Raw genomic sequence first — 21,724 nt, 5'->3', positions numbered from 1 at the left:
AAATTGTCTAATCAATTTTTTTTTATGTAAAATTTTATATTCATATACCGACTTCTTTATGATATTTTCTTTGCTGTTTGAGGTACTTCATCAGAATCTCTTCCCTAATTCAGTTTACGGTTCTTTTTTTACCTCTCTTTCTTATTTTTATTATATCCATTTTATGTTTTCCTACTGAACGATCTTCTCTGTTTTCTCATCAACTATACTCAGTTTATTGCAATACTAAATAAATATTTTTGTATATCGTATAACAATAAGTTATAACTCTTATATTTACTTATTACATTATAAAGTATAATTTTTATTTCTAAAATACTGGCTTATTTTTATTAATCTATTTATTTACCTTATCAGAATTCCATATAATATGTATGAATTAATATGTTCTTTTATCAGTTGTTCCAAAATTGTTTAGATTTCTGAATTTCTTCTTAAAAATAACTGACTTAAAAAATAAAGAAACTGGGAAAGTATTATATGACTAGACAAGCTATTCCGGTGAAGTCATGATTACCAAAATAAGATTAAGCATCAAAATTCCAGATGTCGAATAAAAAACTGATTGATTTAGGGACTTCTTTACTGTAGGAGGAAAATTTTGTGAAATCTATTCGAAATGAAGTGATCCCTAACGAAAGAAATGTAAATTAGAATTGTTTAAAAATATTTTTAAAAAAAATCTGATGTGGAAACCACATGACTTCCTTGTACGCCTATTAAATTACTTATACACATTTTCTTTAAAGTGCAAAGTACGTAAAATTTTATTTAATTAATAACTTTTGATATATATCAAAAGTTATTAATATAGTAATATATATATATATATATATTTTATTGTTTTAATTGAATTTTTATTTATCGTAAACATATTTTTTTGCAATCAGAGGTTAATAATTATTAATATCAATATATTTAAATTAAAAAAATAAGAAGTTAAAAAAAAATTACTTCTCTTGTGTACCTTCCCCTTGTAAGATCCAAATATTTTATTAATTAAAATTTTATTTGACTGTAACTCTGGAACCAATGAAAACAAGTACCACTTATGATATATCGTTTAAAAGCTGTTAATGAGGGCTTATTACTGCAGTTATGAAGAAGTCCAAAATCCATATTGTTTGGGATTTTGGGCTTTTTTGGAAACTTTTGGTCCAGTCGATTGCAATAAAAATGGGGGGGGGGTGCACAACTATATGTTACAACAGTCCTAAATCCAAAATTTCAACATCTTACGGCTAATCTTTTTAAGTTATGTGAGATACATACGTATGCACATATATGCATACATACGTCCATACGTACGTACGTACAGACGTCACGCTGAAACTAATCAAAATGGATTCAGGAATGGTCTAAATATATATTTCCGTTGAAATCTGAAAATAAAATTTTTCCCGATCACAATGCTTTCTTTACTTATTACAAGGAAGTCAAGATAAAGTACAACTTTTATGTAAGTAATGAAAAAATATTGCTTCGCATTTTGGGTCTGGAATATAATGTAGGCGCCTAATCTACAATTACTTTAATAGCGCTTTAAGTAATGAAGAGAAATACCAAGAAAAATTAATTATAAATTTAAAAGTTAGAGCCAAAAAACAAAATAACAGAATTTTTACTGTTAGAGGTAAGGAATAAATTTTAAGAAGCATTTTTCTATAATATTCATATGTAGGATAAGTTTAACAAATTGCTTCTGTAATATCTTCTCGAAATTTAACGTCCGCGCCAATAAAGGCTAAAATAACAAATATAAATCTTTCAAAGCGTTTTCTGCATTTTAGGTTCCGGGTTTTAAAAAAAACGTAGACATTTCTTGATAGCTCTATATATGAAGTATAAACTTTTACAATTTTTTCGTAAAATATTTAAACCAAACGAAGATAGACCAAAAGGACAAAAAAACACATATTTCAATTTTTACTAGACGGGGCTTGATTTTTGAAATAATTTATTCATAATTTCTAGCATGTTGATTTTAATAACTTTTACATCAGAAATTTCCATTATCATGGTTGTCAGGACAATAGAAGTGTGGTATAATATAAACTAGTTTGGTTTTAAAATGAGAATGGTTAGGTATCTCTAGCGGTTAGAATAATCTTAGAAGGAGGCAGGCGTCAAACAAGTATAGGTACTGCATTTTTTTTTTTTTAGATTTCGAAATGGTTTTTAATAATGGTAAAATAAAAGAGAATTTTTAAAATTTAAAGAAAAATCGAATAGAAATATCAGTAAAATAGTTGTTTATAATTTAATTTTTATAAGAATCAAATTGCTGTAAAATGTGTAATCAGTGAAGAGAAGAATCTTCTTACTGATTCAAAAACAAGTAGGCAAAGATGTGGTCTGACCTATTGCTTTTCAGCTTATCAATAGAAGATATTCTGAAGAAAATTACGAACGAATTTTTAAATGAAGTTGCTGCCGAAGGAATAAATAAAAACGAATTTTCTTTCGTTATCCTCCTGCCAGTTGTTATGAATGAATTAATGATGATGCAACCACGATATACTTCTGTTCTCTTCACGAATGTGTGCTTGAAAACTTGTTCTTTTTAATTTGTTTTTAGTTACCGTATTCGCGTTTTTTTTTCTTTCTTAAACGGTTGTTCCCGACAACATATTTCATTTATGCGAAAGAGCTCGTTAAAAAAATACCTGTTTTTACGTTCCAAAATATTACGAGCGAATAAATTATATAAAAGTGGACATGAAATGGTTTTGAAGAATTCGGATACATCGATGATAATTATTAATTTTCATTTATATATTATTAGTGTTAATAAAATATCACAAATATTTACTAATAAAATCTGGAAAGAGGATAACGAAGACAACCATTAAACTTTAAGAAATGTTGTATGGTTTAGATTGATTGGAGAGAAATTTAATCTTTATTAAATAAAATTAAAACGAAGATAATAAATTGTGACATAAAGAGTTAAACATTAACATTTTAATAAAGAATTAAACATTAAGATAAGGGTAACACAATATAAAAGAAGTCGGAGAACTTTTGTAATATACATAGTAAAACTATTATAGATGGACGAATCAAAAGGAGATATCAAAAGGAGAGTGGTACAAGCATGGACAGTTTTTATAACAAAAAAAAAAAAAAAAACTTAATTGCTAATATAAAATATATCTTACATCTAAGAAGTAAGGAAAATTCTTAAAAATGTTTATATGAAGCTGCTCTTTAAGATATTGAAAGTGGTTAATAGCAAAATCAGAATGAAAGGGCTTTAAAATGTTACAGGGAAAATTTGTGGATTAGTTAATTTCGGTATAAAAAGATATTTTATGACTAATAGGAGAGGTGATAGAAACTTATAAAAAGACTCCGTTTTTAGTTAATTTGGAAATAAAGAAGTGTAGAAGAGGTTAATAACTTTAGAGAAAGATCAAGGTTGGCATGTTATAATATAGAACCGAGTATCTAGGATGCATTATTAATTGTGTCGAGATTAAAAGATAATCGCAGACAGAAAGAAAAGGAAAGCAATATCAGACCAGTCATATTCATGATGACTGTACAAAATAATTATTTCTTAAAAATCAAACAGTGAACTATATTTACTTACTTAAGACCCGTAGAGCTAATAAACAGCGGGCGTTACATTACATTCAACCCTCTGTACCGTTGTTAGTTGCCTTTTGTTCCAGTTTTCAATTTTTCTTGTTTCTTGTTCAACGCTATCCATCTGTTTTCTTCATATTCAATTTGCCTCTCTGGGTATTACATTGGATCCATTTTATACTTGCTACCAGATATGGATTTCAATCCACCAACACTTAGTTTTTCTTTATTCACCGACATATTTTATTGTTTCTAACTGGGTTCTTAATTTTCCATGAAAATTTCACTTATTTTTTCTTCGTATGATTCGAAACGTAGATACAAAATTCCTGATAAGGAACAAATAATAAGTTAATTGAAAAGTAAATATACTCGAAAAATAGGAGTATTCAACCTATTTTTAATTTACCTACTCTATCAAGAGTTTCACTTTTTTTTTCAAATGGATCGTCTTTCATTCGTGTATACAGATTTTAGAAGCTTTAATCTTCTGCCATCTCTCAGTCATAATTTTTATTAATCTTTCCCATTGTTCTTAAAATTTCCCATTCTAAAATTTATTTTTATCTTATTCCGATCTCTTGGAGATCCTTTTATATTTGTAGATGTCGATAGTTTTTACCGTTGAAAATAATAAATTAAAATTAAATTTTTAAAATAATAAATAAATAATACTTTTGATTATGAAATAAATTGAAAATTATTCTTCGTTTCATTTTCTTTAAATGATCGTAAAACATTATGTTCTATTTTTAATTGCATCGATTATATTTTCAAATTCCTTATAATCTTCCGAGTTTGTTCTTAAAACATTTTATTAAAAAGTAAACATTTTGTTTTCACGTCTAATAATTTTTTTTGTTGTAATGAATATTTTCTTGAAATGTTGTGAAAATGAAAAACTCACCTACGTTAAAATTACGTACTTGTTTAAAAGTTGATAAATTTTTCGCATTAGAGTTGCAGCACAATGTTTAATAAAAGATAAAATGGAACTAGTTCATAATGAAGAGGCTAGAAGAGTTATTTCGGTGTGATTAATATAACACTAAATTTGAAGTGAAAGTAATAAAGAATGTATAGCTAAATTTGATGAAAAGACCTTTTGTTATCCAAAAGAGAGCCTTGGTTAACTGCAAAAATATAAATATCCTTGTGAATTTAATATTAAAATATTGGTGATCTGAAGAATAAGCATTTTTTGGCTGTGAGAATTTATTTGCGGAGGATAAAGAATTTTTTATTGAGGTAATATTAATTAAAAATGAGTTTACCGATCACAAAAAAATAAATCCATTCAACTAAAACGTTCCTCTTTTAATATGATTAATATAATAAAATAATATAATGTTATAAAATTTATTATGATTTATATATGTACAAGTTCAAGTATGTACATATATACACACACACACACACGCACACATATATATGTATATATATGTGTGTGTGTATACATATGTATATATATATATATATATATATGTAGTATAATATATGTTCATGTTCAAGTTGGTAAATAACTTAAAGGACTTAATTTTATTAACATCAGAAGTTCAGTAGATCTTTAGTGAAACCACTTTATAAATGTATTAAGTATCCTGATTATTTACTTAAGAGTTTGACAACATATTTTATGTAAGTTGAAACATTAAAAGTTACTTTAAATATACTTATAATTAATTAATTTGATTTGAATTTAAATCCGTATCAATATTACTAGTTGTTTTTTAAAAAGTAGTTTTAATTTCTTATTTAAAAACAAATATTTACGTAAATTTCTTAATTGAAATTCAATTAAGGACAATTACATAGAATAATTAACACTGTAAACAACTTCGTATAGATTTTTTCCATTTTAAGGAGAAATCCAACCAAATAGAAACTAGACTGCTGGAACGGAAAAACCCAATTTAGGAATAACCTCAATTTGCGGTGCCGTTCTACTAAAATATATCAAAATGATTAAATAAAATATGTATTGAGGAAATAAAAATGTTTTAATTTTATTTTTATTGTTTAACTTTTTTTTGTATGAATATCCATAAATTATTATTATCCCCATAAAAAGATAATGATGTATTACATTTAAAATAAATTACTTCTGAAGCAGCTTTATGCAGGTTTACTTCTTAAGCAGTTTTTAAATTACTTCTGAAGCTGTTAATTTTGTATTATTAACAGGCAAGAAAGTCACGCAACACTTTGCCAGGTTTTTTTGGGTTTAAGTCACATAGTCTTTTTTTTTTTGTATTGTCTGATACTGATAGAGTAAATATTTATTTTTTAATTTTATTTTCTTATGATAGTATTTATGAAAAAGAATGCCAAAAAATGCGGTAAACTGCTGCTGATAATTTTATAGTTCCAATATTTCATTCTTTTACTAAACAAAGAAATAATAGAAATCAGTAAAAGAATTCTGGATAAGAGGATAAGAAAACTATTAACAGGTTTGTAGTAGATAATTTTCATAAAACATTCTAGTAAATTTTAAATTCAATAGTTTATAATACATTATTAATTTCAAACACGATGTGTATTTATTATTGTGTAACTACAAAAAGTTTTTTCTCATTTATCATGAACTACAAGAAAACGTTCCGTAATCTGATATATATTTTCATAATGTTTTTGTTATTAATTATTTTAAAGAAAAATACTTACAGTTAATGTAACAAAAATATAAGCCTACTATCTTTTGTTTCAAAAAAAAAAAAAAACACAAAAAAAATAGTTAAAGATAAACGTAATTAAATAAATACAAAATAAATATAAATTGTAACTTTATAACTCTTGTTGGAATTCAATAACACGTTTTCTCCCTTAATATTATATCCATCTGATATTTTTTTTATCTTAGAAACAACATCAAAAGATAAAAAAAGAAAGAGAGAGCTAGTATAGAAAAGTTTGATCATATGTTTTAAGAGAAATCTCATCTTATCGAAAGAAAGGGTCTTCTGCCGTATCCCATTAGCTGAACAACGAAATGTAATGATATAATGATGGGAAACTGGTACCGATTGGTATGAGAAATCGTAATTCAATCCTGATTGGTTCTTTTCAATTTATTTCATATTAAAAACGAACACGTCTGAGTCTAGCTAACTTTTTTTTATTAATATTATACTTATTTAATTATTACCTACCATGTACAGATAAAACATATTTTACATACTTTTATCATAAAAAATAATTATTTCTTTCATTTTGTTATGTATTCCAATAACAGTAACATTTTATGTTTGAACTTTAAAATTGTTTGTTTTATTAATAATAAAAACATTTTTAAAAATAATAATTTTATGACAAAATAAATAATTTAACAGTTATTTATTAAATCCGAAATCTTTTAACTACTTTTGTAGCTAAATACTCTGAGAATAATAATTTTTAATTAATTTTATAGATTAATAATATTTGAATCAAGAGTAATTTGTAGTTGACCTAAAATCTGGATAAAAGTCATTTTTACGTAAATATTCCGTCATTGTTAGCTGTGGTTAAGTCTGTTAATATTAATTAAATTTATATAATATTTATAGCATAATATTTACATAATCTTTCTTGGGTAAGAAATACTTTTAATTATTATTCATATTATTTTTGATTTTAGGAGCATTGTAAGTTATAGTTAATTCTCTTTTCATTGTAAGAGCACAATAATAAAAAAAATTAAAACTAAGTAATTCATATTTGTTTAAGCAAATTCATGCTGTGAAATTTGTTATTTAACGTGTTGCTGTGTTACAATATTGTTCTAGTGTTATATTTTGTAATTTTTATTATTATTATTATTATTATTATTATAAATGTTGCATTTTTATGTAATAACAAAAAAAATTACTAACAATTAAGTCATTGATATAAGAAATTTCTATGGGAATAGAAATAACCTTGTTTCCAGAATAATGGATAAATAAATAAATAAATAATGTTGTAATTGTATAAAATACAATGCTTTTTGAACTTTTACTTTTTCTCAAATTACCGTGTGAAATTCATTTCTCTGCATTTCTGTTCCAATTTCTTAAAGAATACGCGTATTCAAAATATTAAAATATAATTTTAGTAAAATTATTGTAATATTTTGTTTTAAAATATTAACACATGAATTAATAGAATTGCCTTTTTCTAAATGAAATTCTTTCTAAGTAAAAAGTTTTAGCGAAATAAAAGTTTGCATTGCTATTTCTTTCTCGTTATATGTAGTTAATTAGTAATGTTGTTAATAAATGTAGTTAGTATATAGTTAATAAATATACTATTTTGCAATTACTGTATATATTTTATTGCTATCTAAGAAAATTGATTGCAGAATAAAAATTTAAAAAAAGTTAATTTTATATAAAAAAACTTGCAAAAACTATTTAATAAGTAACTCATTAATATATTTAAAGAATTAAAAAAAGAGCTAAGATAAATAAAATTTTAAATGTTTCTTTTTATACTGTTAATAAATTATCAACGCATCAGAACTTTTATTATTTTTTACAGAAGAATGATAGGCTATAAGACTTTCAGTAAGGAATGTTAATATATTTTTAAAAATTTAGGCAGAAAAAAATATCTGTAGGGTGGCTTTTAAAATTCTGAAAGGGTATAACAAGATCAGTAATGCAAACCACTAAAACATAATGAAGTTTTTTTTTTTTTATTTAAACATTGTTATAAATATTTCTGTATGCACCAGACGTATTATAACGATCCGCTATACTGCCCTATTTTATATTTTATAAATAATTTACTATATTATTAAAACTCCTAAGTGTATGTATAAGTTATATATTTATATATAAAACTAATATATATATATATATATATATATATATAAGTTTTATATATATATATATACACAATGTAGCATTCTTACAAACAATTCTATCCCATCTAATGAAAATATATATTTTTTTTATCTGAAATGAATCTGAGAAAGATACCATTAATGTTCCTGAAAAGTTGTAAGGTTTTTTTGTTATTCAAGTCTTTTTCCTATACAATTTTTTGTTTAAATCTTTTCCAATATGAGAACAAAAAAGTCACTGATAAAATAATTATATATTGTACCAACATTAAAAATAGAATTTCCAATATTTAAAAATGTAACTATTTTCGATGAAGTAAAAAGTAAAACTATGGTTAAATAAACAATTTTTATTATTTTATATGAAACAACTTAAGTTTATTTTGTTTCTTTTCTTATAAAGGCTGAACTAAATTTACTTAATTTCCATCATTAACAGCTGAGAATAAATTCAGGATTTTCTTATTGTTTTCTAGAGGATGTTTTCTCTGGTGTTCCTGTTATAAGATTTTTCTAGATAACAAAAGTAGATTTTGTAAATAAATAATACTTTCGCAATAAACGATATGAAAATATTTAAATTTATTTTGTGTTGTCAGCAATGCTTTGCTGGCAACACAGCATAGATAATAAATACAAGGTTTTTATTATCTAGTAATACGTATTTTAAAATTAAACTTATTTTAACGTGATAATTCCTTTGAAATTTCGGGTAAAATATTACACTAATATTAGTATTCCAGAGAGCCTTGTTCACACTCGATAGCATTATTCCCGTTATTTCTGTATATTTATTTTATTTTTATTAGGACACAGTAAAAAGTAAAACTTAATATATATATATATATATTTATTTATGTAATCGAATTCCAGTAAACGACAGTTCATTCATATTAACTGTCAATTGCCAGCATTATTATTTTCATTATCAAGATATGTGTCTTTTCTTGTGAAAAAACGTTTTTTTAGCACTGCCAAATTTTATTAGCTAATCCACCTACGTTTTAAAAAATAAAACGTAAAAATTATAATAAATGGTATTTTTTTTTAAATTAATAATAAAACCAACTTAAATACATATAAAATTGAATATTAAAATGCAATATCTTTTAATTTCGGTTTTTATTTTGGCGTCAATTTAAAAATGATTACATTTTTAGGATTTGTGTGTTATTTCAAATAATTTATACTTCAAAGAGTTAAAATTTACAAAAAAAGTGAAAAAAATTAATTTTTAATGTTTTTTGTTTTTTTCTGGTAATTGGTTTTAATATTTAAAAAAAAAATTTAATTTTTTCATGATGTTAAGGAGAGGAGAAATTTTTTTAAATAATTTTTATAATCGATATTGAGCTTGGAAGAGTCCAGTTAATAAATGCACATTGTGTAATATTGTGTTATTTTATATACATATTGGACAAATGCTAACATTTAATCTAATGTGCAAATGACATAATAGCATTAACATATATATATAGTAGGCGTAAACGTGCAAAATCAATTTCGTTTTAAGTGGTTATAAAGTCAAATTCATCCTAAAGTAAAAGGTTTTACATAATAATGTAGGTTACATTGAACTGTATATAGATACGAGTGACATTGTGTTGTGAGACATGTGGTTGACAACATTAAAGTCAACTGTATGTCAGGCCCTGATAATCTAACTGGTATACTATTGTTGAAATGACATTCCGTCACGCACAAAGAGAAGCGGTGGTCTGAAGTATATTCGGTAATACAATAATAATATGGATTATGACTGGCATTTAATTTCATTCTTTATGCGATATGTCATGTTATGTGACAAATTTCTTGCAAATAAGTCACAGTAAAACATATATACTGTACAATATAATTTAAAGAGGCTATTTTTCTAAAGTAAATAAATTACAAGGCTTTAAAAGGCTATAAATTTTAGTATAATTATTATACTAAATTTAAGAGAGGAGTATACTAAATTTAAGGGAGTATAATAATTTATAAATATTTTTAACTGCTTTCCGATTTTAATATTGAAATAAAATTTTCAGGATTTTTTCTTATAAAAATTTAAGTAACTCATGTTACACGATTTAGGTTCGTGATTTGTGGGAGAAGAGAAATACTAATATTTTCTCCAGTTGCGTTTAATCTTAAAAAATTCTTCATTTTTTATGAATCTCAATTTCAACAGCTTTTAATTTAAGTGTCTCCATTTTTCTTCTCAGAATATTTTTTAACTTCATTTTCTTTCTCTTTAAGCTTCTTTTTTTCGTAATGCTATGAGCAACTCAATGCTTGATCTCCGTCTTTCTTGGATTTTTCTTGTACGATCATTCATTAAAGAAATTTTTTGTAGAAAATGTCCTTACCAGGATGTTTTTCTCCTCATCTCTTCACTTCTTTTTGAATGTATCTTCGTTTTTCATCTTTCCCATTCATTTCACTTCCTGCATTCTTATCTACAACTGCATTCAATCTAATCAATATTTTACCCAAGTATTTCTCTTTGGATACACAATTTAGAACCATATTAATTATCAAATTCAACTTAAGGTATTTGGTAAACCTCTAACTCGGTTAAATTGGGATAACTTCATACTTTTTAAAAGTTGTTTTCGTATAGATCTTTTCCTTTGCACAAATTCTGTTTCATGATATTGATTATAAAAAAAAAAACTTTTTGTGTTACTTTTTATCTTTTGAAATTCAGTACACAAAAATATATATATATATATATATATATATATGTATATGTATATGTATGTGTATGTGTGTGTGTATATATATATGTAATTTATCTTTCTTTTATAAGTTTACTTTTAATTCCTATTCATTTTCGGATGTAACCATTAACATAAATTTCAAGAATTTTCATAGATTTGAGGACAGTTAATAACGCAAAACGATAGTTCTCATGCGAAATAACAATGAATACTTATATCAACAAGCTAGTTAAATTATATTTATAAATATACTTGGTTTTACCTGTTGAAAGTTCAACGATATTTGAACGACCTTAAAAACTACATCACTTTTCCGGTTTTTATATATTTATTATCTGGGTTTTTTATTTTAATAAAAAAAAGTTTATTTCATAATAAAAATTTTAAAAATAAAATAAACAATATAAAAAAGACTTGCGCAGTTCTGTGATAGAAGACCGACTTTTCCGATATGCTTCACTATTTCGCAGTAAGAAACTCACTGATTTTCAGAGTATAACGCAATAAATACGTTCGATTAACGAGTAGACCATACATACAGGCATCAAGTTTAAAATCACTCACCGGTGTGACTCATTGCATAAACACGTATGAAAAAAAACACACAAAGTGAAATAACCTCAATTAAGGTTATGGTGTCTGTTTTTCACATTAAATTGAGATTAACTAAAGAACAACTCAAGGAATCTTTTTCAAATGTTTACATGCACAACTTCAGCTACACTACTACAGCGTATCTAAATTTCAATGAAATTTATTCAGTAGTTTTGGAAATTTTTGAGCCACAAAAATTTATACAAGAACGTTATTTTCGTAATCCTCATATCTCAAAACGTAAAAAAATTCATTTTCACCTTCCAAATCCACCAAGAGACCGAAAAAGATACCCAAATTGACGTTATGTTGTCTCTTGTCCAACATCGATTGAGCGTCTTCTGCCCCTACTGTCGGGAGTAAGACGCGCCGAAACACGTGATATTCCAGTGCCCGCGGTGGGACGAGAAACGCCGCGAGTGTACTGCCGTATCTGGGCATCTCGAGGTGGGGGCCATCGATGGAACGATGTTACGAAGTTCGGTGGACTTCGACACTGTGACGGAGTTTCTGTTGAGAATACTGCAACTGAAATATCGGGAAGCGAGGGGTGAGGGACAGCTCCGTACGGAACTGCCGTTCGCCCGTGCTTGCACAATTGTTGATAAAGTGTGGGGACTCTTGAGCCCCTGAGTTAAAAGACTGAGTCCCGGCGGGGCCGTCCCTCCGGGGGTGTCCCCGTTAGAGGCGAAGCGCAAAGGACCGAGTCCTGGTTGTTGGGTGATGGAGGCCGGGAACATAGCCGGGCCTGGCGTTTCCCTCGTCTGGCGAATAGAGACAAAGGCACCTCCCGGAATCGTGTTGATGCTTAATCGGGGGTCTGGTTCCGGGAGGTAGGGGGAAAAAAAAAATGAGATTGTGCGTAACTCAATTAAACTTCATAAAATTTTCATATGAACGACTTCAGATAAATTACTACATCATATCTAAATTTCAGCGCAATTGATCTAGTATTTTTGAAGATTTATGAGCAAAAAATTTTATACGTAGGCTTATATATACATGAAGAAATTTCATTTTAATTGAATATTTTTTCGTACTCCTCATACCGTACAAAATATAAAGAATATTCAATTCCACTTCCCAATCTCTCTGTGCGACCGAAAGTAATACGGTACTTTTCTCCGAAAAGTAGCTAAAAAAAAAAAAATCTGTTTAAATCCTACTATTCTTGTCTAAATTAATATTAATTTCTGCTGAACCTATTTCTCTCAAATGAATCTAATTTTTATTATAAACACCTTGATGAAAACAGATTTTAGTATTATCAATAGTATATTAATTGTTATTAATTTATAAGTTTATGGGTGAATAATTCTTTAGATAAAAATGTTCATTGCACTAAATCTATTTAGCCACAAAATGAAAAATTTTCTAGATGTTTTCGGGAAAATTCCAAATTAGTTTTGGGTGTTAAAATAATTTCAACCCGCAAAAAAGTTTATTTTCTTCATAAAATTCTGATTTTAAATACAGATACGATACATAGTTATTGGAATACAAAATAATAGTAAAAAGGTTTGCTACCAATTTCTGTTTCTAAGGATGTAATAATCATCTTATTACAGATTTTAACCTTTTAGAATTAATAAATAATCAGAATGTAAAATAAGATATTAACATAGTAATTTAATACAAATTAGAAAAAAAAAAAAAAAAACTGGAGAGAATGCTATTTAATTTGCTGGCTAATTATGAATATATTAAATGCAAAATATATTTCTCTCAGTATCAAAATTTAAAATAATTTTTATCCTCACTCATATCATTACTTAGTTAAAAAAAAGAAAATGCTGGTAAAACTTTACACTCATATAAAACTTTGAACATACTACAAATAAGGTATTTTACGCCGATTGTAAATAATTTAGTTTTTGAAATAATTACTGCTACACTTGAAATAAAATTAAAATATTAATTAACATCTTGAAAACGCTTCATTTACGAAGGTTATTCAATAATTAAAGATACAAGTTGAATTGGAGATAAAACGGTTTATTTCGTAAAAGTGACTTTCTTTCACTTTTCAAGCAACATTAATAAATTTGTCTCTTTCTCAATCAGTTTATTTATACCTGTTGCAAAGAAATATTTGTTTAATATCGGAACCAATTTAACCCATTTTCTTTGACATAGTCATTTCCTTAAACTTCTTATCGCCTCCTTGAATGGATCAGACAAACGGAAATACGATGGGGCCAAATCAGAACTGTGTGGTGGTTGTGAGGTAGTACTTCCCGATGCAATTTATCCATGATTTCTAATTACGTGAGCTATGTGAGGCCGGTTGTTATCGTGAAATAGAACTATGTCTTTGCGCTTAGATCCAGGACGTTTTTTCAACACTATTGGCTTCACTTTGTTGATAAACATGTCACAGTAGTTTAAACTGTTTATTGTAAACAGTTTATATTGTAAACAGTTTTTGTAACTGTTTATTGTAAACAGTTTAAACTACTGTACCGTTTTTTTGTAAATTTCCTTCTAGGAAATCTACAAAAAAACGGACCTTTTACATTCCAGAAGATTGTAATCATGGTTTTTCCTGCTGATGGTCGGAGTTGGAATTCTTTCGTGATAAGTAAATTCGTATCTAACATTGTATTTTTGATTCTATTTCATAGTGGTAAATACACATCTCATCATAGGATGGAATATTGCGGAAAAATATATCATCTTCTGGGCTGATGACGTGGTTTCAACTCTCTTGCACATGCGAAGTCTTGTCTACTTATGGGGATCTGTCAGATCTCTTGGAACCCATTTTGTGCTTGTTTTAAGGTACTTAAGCTTATTGGTGATAATGTAATGAATTATAGCAATACTTGTAACTTTTTAACTATTATCCCCGTGAATCTACGCGAGTTTCAAGTGCTGGAGTTGAAACTTAAATTAGACCTCCAGAACAGTATTCGTCAGTCAGTGAAGTTCATCCGTTTATAATTTTTTCTATCCAATTGTAAAATTTTCTGCGGTTCAACCAAACTTTCCCATATTGTTATACGAGAGTAAATATTAACCGGGTTTTCACATTCAGAAAGCAAAGAACGGATCTCTGTACGCTGTTCAACCAATTCGCATACTTGAAGAGGACTCGCAATCGTAAAATAAGATTTTGAGGTCATAAACAAAAGGTTTTACTAAAACAGCTGAACAAAAGTCATCACAAGGTGACCAACTTACAGTACTCTCCTTAAAAGAAAATATCGTAACCCTTTACCAATCCTTTTACTCGTAATCCATAACGCGTTTACCAAAATTGTTGTTTTTCCTCCAGAGCTGTCTAATTATTGAATAATCCTCTCTTTAAAAATAGTTCAAAAAATGTAATAAATACCGTAAAAAAATAAAAGGTATGAAATATTTATAAAAGCTAATTTTTTAATAATATATAAAACACATACAAGTTGAGTTATGTGAATGCTAGCCATCTTCAAAATATAATTTTCTTCCAGTTTCTCCTCCAAACCGTATTAATAGTTTTTGAAAACTTGGGTTTTTAAATATATAAACTCCAGTGAAATATGTAAAAACATTCTTATGTTATCTGTTTAGCAGATATTTCAGTAAAAGCTCTTATATCAAACTTACTTCATATTACAAAGCAATAACTCTCCTGGACCAATATTATTATATTTTTGGCTTCCGAAAACCTAAAATACGGAGAATAAAGAAATCTGGATGGTCATTTTCTAATCGCATACTGCTGTACAGTATAAATCAACTTGTATCGGAAACTATTTTTAATAATATATATATGAATATATAACCTTAGTTATTAAATCTTTCTTGTTAAAGTACGTGTCCGAGACATCAGGAAAAGTAATGGTATTTACTAATCGTAATGGTATCTGTTTCTATTCAGTGCATAAACAATAAATTCATTTTTTCTCATGAGTAAAGCGCATCTCCTTCTGTACATTCCAAACATCATTCCAATAATCTGTCTATGTATGTTAACAACTTGAAATTGAAGATAATTTTAAGCTTTGATGAAACAAATATTAATTGATTTTCTTAGTAAAATAGATGCAATTTTTATCACGATTTAATTTTTTTGATTTAAAATCATTATATCTGCCTAATTCTTTCTCTCTTAGATACTAAGAATTATCGTTTATAAATTTTTTCCAGGTTTTTAAAGGAGATCTTACAATTAAGAATTCTAAATATTGGGAAATCCTAAACAACAGAACATAACAGAAGTAAGTAGATCTGTTCTTAGAATGTAGTAATAGATATACTTATAAAAATTTTATACAGTTAAAAATTGATATTCTTCAAAAATATGATTATAAGGTTTTGAAAGAAATATAAGTACTAATTTTAATAAAAACAAAAAAAAAATACTAAGACAATAAATAAACTGAAATGAGACGTAGTGATTTACGAAGCAAATTAGTATAAATTAGATATAAAAAATAATTGGAGAAATAGTGAATAATTAATGAAATATTGCACAGATATCAGAGGAATGGAATAAATTTGTAGCTATTTATTGATGTCCGGGGATTTTGGCAACTTTTGAAAATTATATAAACATTAATGATGAATACTAAATTATAGTACTCTTAAAAAGTCATTTAATGATCTTCGTAGTTCATAAATAATAATTTATTCCTAGCAAATATAATTAAAAATATAGGTATTTTTATTATTACATTTTAATTGTTGTTGTTTTGTTTTGTCATTGTTAAATACATTTTAATTATTTATTTATACAAATCTTCAACATTATTCAAACAATGTCATCGTTATTCTTTGTTTAATATTATCCCATTTAAATTCTATTTTTCATTTTTAAATTATGTATATTAAATAGAGATACATTTGAGTCACCAAATTGAGGCGGATACAATTTATTTTTGTTTAATTGCAATAATTAATATTATTGATTAATGATGCAACTGAATTATTTATACTGAAAAATTACATACCGTAATATAATTTATTAAACATGATTTATTATTATTGTATAAATTTCTTTTTTTACTTCATTTCCTACCTATAAATAAATAAATAAAAACAGAATATATGTGCCCATATACGTTCGAGTATATATATATATATATATATACAGAATGATTCACTAAGAATATTATAAACTTTCTGGACATGTTCTGCTGGTGAAAATAAAGAAGAAAGTTCATATAAACATAGATTGGGAAATGCTTCGTTGGCGAGTGTCGGTTGGCAAAAGATTTCACAAAGCCAAATTATAACTCTTGGAACCCAAATTAAGGGGTGAATTTAGTGCTTTTATGAAATTTGAAAAAAAAATAAATTGAAAAATTGAAATAAATAGGTCCCAGAATTGTATTTTTAGTAGTTTTCGGTAAATTTGAGGTAAAATACCAATTTGGGAAATTTAACACAAAACTTGTAGGGAATTTAACTATGAGTGAAAAGGTGTGAATAGTTTACAGAAACTGAATATAAACGTAAGAATTTCGACGTTTAATAAAAAAACAAAACATATAAAAATGTGGCGATTAAAACTTATGCGTGTTTTTTGTCCATCTCACACAGTTATTTTACGCAAAATGTAAAATCGTGTGTTTTTCGACTCCAATCTTTTGTTTTTTACCCGATATTTCTCGAAAACTAAAAAGATTACAGTCCTGAGACCAATGCTTTCTTCAGATCAGATGTCATATAAAGCCTGTAAATTTATCCCTTAATTAGGATCTCAAGAATTACTCTCTTGCTTAATTTTACCGAAGGTGCAGAAATGAGGGAAAATCTTTTGCTAACCGACACTTGCTAACGAAGGGTTTCCAAAAGTATTTTTCTATGAACCGTTTTCTTTATTTTCATTAGTAGAACCTGTCCTGAAAATTTGGTAGATTCTTTGTTGTGAATATACTCTACATATGTAGTGTATATTCATATATATATATATATATATATATATATATATATATATATATATTTTGTTCCAGATATCTTTTAATAATATGATTTTAAATTGAATGAAATCAGTATAGAATCCAGTGTAAATAGCGTCGGTAGAACTGTAAAACAAAGAATTAAAGGAATTAAAGTCTGACCACTTTATTATTCCCTAAAACGTGTACTTAATAACGTAATGTTCTTCAATTTTAATTACTGAAAATTTGATTCATATAACTTGGTTACATTATAAAGATTCCTGTATTTTTTATTTATTTCTGTTAGATAAGTGTTAAACGAAACCGTTAATTTATGTAAATTCAGTAAAAGGTTTAAAAAATGACTAAAGATGTTTTAATTAGTATTTTAAATTAATTAAAATAGTTTTTAGTTTGAGTTTTGGAACTAATTTGAGTTTATGGCATGAGAACCAATGGTCATGATAGAATATTAATTATTTTATTTTAATTTTTCTCAAATGAGTCTATTCCAAAATTCTCTCATTTATTTTCTGTTTAAAATGAAATACATTACAAAACAAATAGTGCTCAGTAGAGTTTGCCCAGCTTCAGTTTTCTGTAATTTATCTTATGGAAGATCATTTTTACCTTCTGTTAGTTCAATGTGTTGGTACTGTTTGAGATATTTATATTTTAAAGATTGGTAAAAAAAATTATTTTAAAAAAGAGCCGTATTTCGTGAAGATAACGTTTTGATCACGTCAATAAAAGGTATCATAATAAGTATGCTTTTGGTGAGGTAAATAACTTGAGTTTCTACGCGTCTATTGATTTATAAGACGTTTAAAGTGTTTTATAATGAGATTAGTGAGCAGTGAGCTTGTATTTTGTTTATAATTGCGTACTTATTATTTATATAAACGTTAACGGGTCGAAGATACCCAAATGATAAATCATTCTAAATGATGTACTGAAATGAACAGCTTTTGCTATATTTTTATGACATCATTTGGTTCTCATTTGGGTCTCAAAAGTGGGTCGAATTGACCCTCACAAAAATATTTATAAACTATTACTTTAATAATTTTGTTTTACTGTCACTTAATAGTTACTGTGTGGGTCTCAAACCCACAAAGTAACTACAAATGGTTCGCATGAAACCCAAAGTATTTCATAAATCTGTGACAAAAATATTTTCAGAAACGAGCTTATCATGATAATTGTATTAATAAAAATCAGTGACATATTTCCTTATAACTTTTCTTAATTACATTATTATTTATCGAAAAGTACAGACCAAAGGAATATTTATATGTATGTACAATCATAAAAACGATTTTGGGCATACTGGGTGAGAAGAATCACATATTTAGCTTACTGTTAAATATAAGGAGTGAACTGGCTTCCTGTTGCCTTTTTATTGTCGTATTCTCACAAGTCGAAATCCCAAGTTCACAAAATATTTATGATATTCAGTCGTAACAGTGACATATAACCTGTTCTTTACAGGATTTTAGTTATTATTACAGTATTATTGTTTCAGTATTATTACAATCAAAAATAAATAAGATGAATAATTTTGACTAAAAAATAGGTTTCTCTTATATCACAGGTTCCTGGTATATCTTAGCTTTTTATATGTAAAATATATATATGCCACAATCTTTCTTGCCACAGTCTTTTTTGTAAGAAAGATTGGGAAGGTAGTTTTAAACATCAAATTATCGTTTCACTTTAGTCGACAAAAATGATCTGAATTATTATTAAGTATGTGTGCTTAGGTATATTTTGTTTAACTAAAATGGGTGTGAGTGACCCCCAATATTAAAATGGGCCCAGATGACCCAAATGACACAAGTTCCCTCAGAGAAAATTGCATGTTCTGTAGGAAATTCATTTCTATAGAAATATTTAAAGGAATAAAATTTGAGAATGTGAAATTCCGAAATATGTTAGTTAATAATGTAATATTTTTTACAGCATTCAAATTTTACAAATATAAAAAGTAAATTTCCCTTTATATCTTGCTTTTTTATTTTTTTGAAGTCAGTGTAAAATAATTAGCTACTTTTTACGTCAAAGTTTTGACTTTGGTTTAATTGAAACCATTTTTATCTGCTGTTAGTTCAATGTGTTGGTATTGTTTGAGATATTTATTTTTTTTAAAGATTCGTAAAAATGTTTTTTAAAAGAAACGTATTTCTTGTAGAAAACGTTTTGAGGTATCGTAAGAAGTAGACTTTTGGTGAGATAAATAACTTGAGTTTCTAAGCGTCTATTGATTTTTAAGACGTTTAAATTGTTTTGTGTAATGATATTAGTGAGCAGTAAGCTTGTATTTAGTTATAACTGCCGATTTATTATTTATATAACCGCCAACGGGTAAAATAAACACGAATGATAAAAAATTCTGAATGGTGATCTGAAATGGACAGCTTATGCTATATTTTTATGATCATTCTGTTCTCATTTGGTCGTCAAAAGTGGGTCGAATTGACCCTCTTAACGAAATGACATTAAAGAGTGAACTGGCTTTTTGTTGCCTTTTTATTGTCGTATTCTCACAAATCGACATCCCAGATTCACAAAAATTCGATGATATTCTTTCCTAAGAGTGAAAAATCACCTGTTCATTTCAGGGGTTTGGTTGTTATTATTTCAATATTATTACAATCAGAAGTAAACTAAGCTGAATAATTATTATTAAAAAATTAGTTTTTCTTATATCTCAGGTATCTGGTATATCTCAGCTATTTATATGTCACATATGCCACAGTCTTTCTTGCCACAGTCTATTTCGTAAGAAAGATTGGGAATGTAGTTTAAAACATCAAATTATTGTACCACTTTGGTCGACAAAAATTATTATTAGAACTATTATTTAGTTATGGCTACTTAGGTATAATTCTGTTTATATAACTAAAATGGGTCTGATTGACCCCCCCCCCCCAATGTTAAAATGGGTCCAGGTGATCCAAATGATACAAGTTCCCTCATAGAAGATGACATATTCTGTAGGAAATTCAATTCTATAAAAATATTTAAGGGAATAAAATTTGAAAATGTGAAATTCCGAATTATGTTAATAATGTAATATTTTTTACCGCATTCAAACGTTACATCCACAAGTATCATAAAAAGTAACGTTCCTTTATATGAATTTTTTATTTTTTTTTTTAAGTCGGTGTAAAATAATTAGCTACTTTTTACGTCAAAGTTTTGACATTGATTTAATTGAAAGCAGTTTCATTTATGTTAAAACACAAATTGCATTCCCTATTATTTAGTGAAAGAAATAAGTTTGTTTTTTATAAGAGATTATTAAAAAAAGTTTGTATTAATTTCGGTTTGATTTGTCGGATACATGGTTTCTATACACAGAATATATTTATCATCACATTTGTGATTAATTTAGCAATGATTATGAATTCTGTAATATTAATGATTCTTTATATTAAATTAAATTTAACTTTGTAGAGTCAATCCGGTAGAAAGTGCATAATATTAATGTATATAAGGTTCTAGTCGAGTATAAGTTAGAAGTATTGAAAAACGTTTAGACGCCAGGAATAACCTTGCAGTTATATCTTAATTCGTGGGTGTGTTAAATTTGGTTGTATCCATTATCCTTAGTAGCTAATAACAATAAAAGATGTTTCTAAGTATTCATAAGCACCTTATTCAGCCTCGACCTTTGATTTACGCAAACATTTCAAACGGTTCATGTAATAATTGCTGATTAAACTAAATATGTTAGATGAATTCAGAACATTTAAAAGTTTATCTATGATTAAAAAATAAAATTGTTCGTTATTTATCCTCAGTTTTAAAATTACTTTGATACATTCATTTTTCACATTTAATAAAATACATTTTAATAATGTTATTATGTGTGTAAAAATATCTGTCATACGTATAAGAAATTTTTAAAACTGACCATATTGTCCAGCGGTATCCAAAATAAACACTACAAATTCGATTTTTTTATACGTCTTACGCAAAAACCACAAAAACATCACAAAATTATGAAAAAATATAACTTCGCACAAATGAATACAAAAGAATAGAGTTCACTTCTGACGTTCCATACAGGAGAATTGTTCTCTAACTGTGCTAACATCAAACTGTCTTACTAAAACAATTTTTTCTCTTCATCTCATTTGCATACACATATT

General features: G+C 26.7%; 1 long non-coding RNA gene across 1 annotated transcript in view; it reads left to right on the top strand.

Moving 5' to 3' along the window:
• LOC142323861 (uncharacterized) overlaps positions 1-15,902 on the top strand; it is a 255,933-nt gene extending 240,031 nt beyond the window's left edge. Inside the window, exon 3 of the long non-coding RNA XR_012756173.1 lies at positions 15,832-15,902. This is a non-coding gene — a long non-coding RNA (uncharacterized LOC142323861). The remainder of the gene's footprint in view (positions 1-15,831) is intronic.
• Positions 15,903-21,724: the final 5,822 nt, after the last annotated feature.

This window comes from Lycorma delicatula, chromosome 4 (genome assembly GCF_047948215.1).
Source record: "Lycorma delicatula isolate Av1 chromosome 4, ASM4794821v1, whole genome shotgun sequence".
NCBI lineage: Eukaryota > Metazoa > Arthropoda > Insecta > Hemiptera > Fulgoridae > Lycorma > Lycorma delicatula.
This window is presented reverse-complemented; position numbering and strand designations above follow the sequence as displayed.